Genomic DNA, 3542 nt, shown 5'->3' on the forward strand with positions numbered 1-3542 from the left:
CGCTGAAAATCAACTGATACACTGTAGGATATTTCTGGCAACTACTCTAACCTGTCATGCATCGATTCAACGCTATTAAACAAATGGCAAACATATGTGTCTTGTTCTGAGAAAACTGGGCATAATGCATGTGCGTAAAGTGCCGTCCCAGATTAGCCTGTGCAGTCCGCAAAGGCTAATCAGGGACGACACTTTCCGCTTGAACTTGATTTTCGGTAAGAAGGGACTTCCTTCAAACTAAAAATATCATAAAAGCAGAAAGTGTCGTCCCTGATTAGCCTGTGCGGACTGCACAGGCTAATCTGGGACGGCACTTTACGCACAAGCATTAAGCCCAGTTTTCTCAGAACAAGACACATATAATCGTCGGCGTCACTAATGGCGGATCTTTGTAAAGAATATCCGCTATATGGTATGCTATACAAACATAAATCTATTCGTATTTTTTTAAATGACAGTTGGCTGTATAAGATTGCGTACAGTACGCCATTGTCCAGGGAAAGTGCTCATGCCAATACCGCTGCTTTCATCTGGTAAACATTGACGCGATGAATACTACGTTGAACTTTTGTACATATAAAAGCATATTTAAAAAATGATTTCGTGAATGTTTCTGTGAATTTAAACGAATGTTTTGTTGTCTGGATAGCTCAACAGTATATACAATATTAATCGATGTCTTAAAATTGTGAATGTTATTTATAGCGCATCTGATCACATTGTCGAGTTTGACAATTGTTCCATTTCGTTGATAAGCAAGGTTCGTAGTGGCTGAGCAGCTTTCCCTAAATGGTTATATTGAACCCATGTAAACAAATAGCAAGCATCAGCATTCGATAAGCGAAAAGAAGGATTTTAAAGCCAAGACTTTTATAACAGGTAGAATTAATAATTTTACAATTGCTGTTTGTGCTTATTTATTGTTTCCAGAAAAAACGCCTTATGACGATAAAAGAAAAAGAGTACCTCGCACTATTACTTATTCAACAACTTGATCCTATAAAGATAATACCGAAGCATGCAAGACATTTACGTCGATTATTTACATCAATTAAGTACGGAATCCGGATAGTGCCAAGTTGATTGTCGCGTGTCGACCTTCGAGGTCGACGCACGACATTCAAACGACGCACGATATGACACTCGACATTTGAAGTCGACATGCAACAATCGAGATTTGAGTGTCGCATATCGCGCAGTGTTTAAGAAAAATAATATTGCAGAAAATCTTGACTGTCGACTGAATTGTCGACTGTCATATTGTGCGTCGCGATGAATGTCGCGTGTCGCTTCGCATGTCGACTTCAATTGTCGTGTGTCCCCTTTTTCAGTAACTTTTTCAGCTTTAGGTGAAAAAAATGACTGAAAAGTTACTATAACACCGTGCTTGCAGTTGAAAAAAATACTCCCACACTGGTCGAAATGCGACACTTGCGCGATATTTGCTCGATATAGTGATAAGTGCGTCGCGCGTCGTATCGTGCGTCGCTCAAATGTCGAGTGTGTCGCTCGAAGGTCGACACACGACAATTGAAGTCGACATGCGAAGCGACACGCGACATTCATTTTACAGGCATACATTATTCGCCAACGTTTTACCAATAGTAAAGTCCTATTATTGTATATGTATATTTATAAATTAAATACATTCCGACATTATGTTAAATGCTGTATTTAACCACGTTTTGTAGCTATTATATGCTGATATAGATGTTTCAACACATTAAGTGCATCTTACTCGGTATTGTGTCATTGCTACTTACATAAAATGTGATCGAGAATAAAATTATATTGTATCGCATTCCTTCAAAATTATAATTATTGTTTTATTTTCTTGATTACGACGACTTGCTTAAACGGATCCATATATAGCTAGATATACTGTAAGCATGTGAGATAAAACGAGTTTTGTTTAAGCAACTGTAATGTTAATCCATCTGTAATGTGTATCCATTACTAGATTATACTATTAATGCAAAAGTCACTTACTATATTCATGTTTTATGCATTATCATATTGTTAAACACTAGAAACTGTAAAGGTTATGTCTAATACAATTATTTCCTGGTTAATATATTTAAATAAAATTAGGACATGAAAAAAAATATTTATATGAACAAGCATTTCTTTACAATTTACTTAGTTCTTTGTTAATTTGGTGCCCGATTAAAATGAAAAAAACAACAACTTATAAATGCCTTGAGAATTCGGTATAAAAAAAATAGAAACTCTATGGAATTTTTAAACAATTCATTCAAACAGAAATTGGCCATTTAAATTTCGATATTGTCGCTTACTGTTGTACAAAGTTATTTGCTTTATGCGGCTCTAAACTCGTAAGCCAATTTTCCTGTTAATTCGGCCCTTTACAGGATACACTGATGTTTGCCCCATCCATGAACACATAGAGACATTTAACTTTAAAGTTCACGTCATCAACAAAATAAAGGTAAGCAGAATCACCGGTCAGAAATTTGCTTTGCTTTGATAGGATTGCTCAACATGTGGAACAATTTGTGCTAAATATCTACCAACATAGTATATTTTCCTTTCAGAATCTAAAATAAATATTTATTATTTTGAAACACAAAATGCAACATATATGTGATCTAATTGCCTAAAACGGATAGCATGTCAATAACAACAATTTTAAAACAATTATTTATCAATTAAAAAACAACATTGGGTTAGCTGAAACTTTTGGAAAACACTATATATAGAGTATATTGGATTTTATTATGCGCTTTCATTACTTATATGTTGATTTTAACACGTTTAAAGTACAATAATTTAAATGGAAGTGTATTTCATTATAAGCTTCAGTAAAATTATCAAATAAAACACCACATCGGAACTGCCTCCTCCATATTTTATTGTCTCAATCTACATACGCCAATTCGTATGCACTAACCAGATTGCGAGACATGTTCCTTGGCAACCAGTACAATTTTAAAGCAATTAAGAAAAAATGCTTTTTTCAATGTATTGAAGTAATGATACGGATTGGTTATGTTCGTGTAGCAGTAGAAGCAGTAGCAGCAGCAGGCAGGCAGCCGCAGCATATGAATGTAGCTGTATTGTAACACGTAATTATTATTATTATTACGTTTAGTGAGTAGGTAGTAGTAGTAGTAGTAGTAGTAGTAGTAGTAGTAGTAGTAGTAGTAAGTAGTAGTAGTAGTAGTAGTAGTAGTAGTAGTAGTAGTAGTAGAAGAAAGTACGTTTAGTAAGGAGTAGTAGTGAAGTAGTCGGAGGAGTAGAGTCGAGTCGTCGTCGTCGTAGTCGTCGTGTGTCGTCGTAGTCGTCGTAGTCGTATGTTGTAGTGTAGATTCAGTCGTAGTAGTCGACGTCGTCGTCGCAGTAAGTCGCGCGTAGTCAGTAGTCGTAGTAGTAGTAGTAGTAGTAGTAGTAGTCGTTCGTAGTAGTCGTCGTAGTCCGTCGTCGTAGTCGTCGTAAAAGTTAGTAGTAGTCGTGTATAGTAGTCGTAGTAGTAGTAGTACGTAGTAGTAGTAGTCGTAGTAGTAGTAGTTGTAGTCGTAGTA

This window comes from Dreissena polymorpha, chromosome 9, assembly GCF_020536995.1.
Source record: "Dreissena polymorpha isolate Duluth1 chromosome 9, UMN_Dpol_1.0, whole genome shotgun sequence".
NCBI lineage: Eukaryota > Metazoa > Mollusca > Bivalvia > Myida > Dreissenidae > Dreissena > Dreissena polymorpha.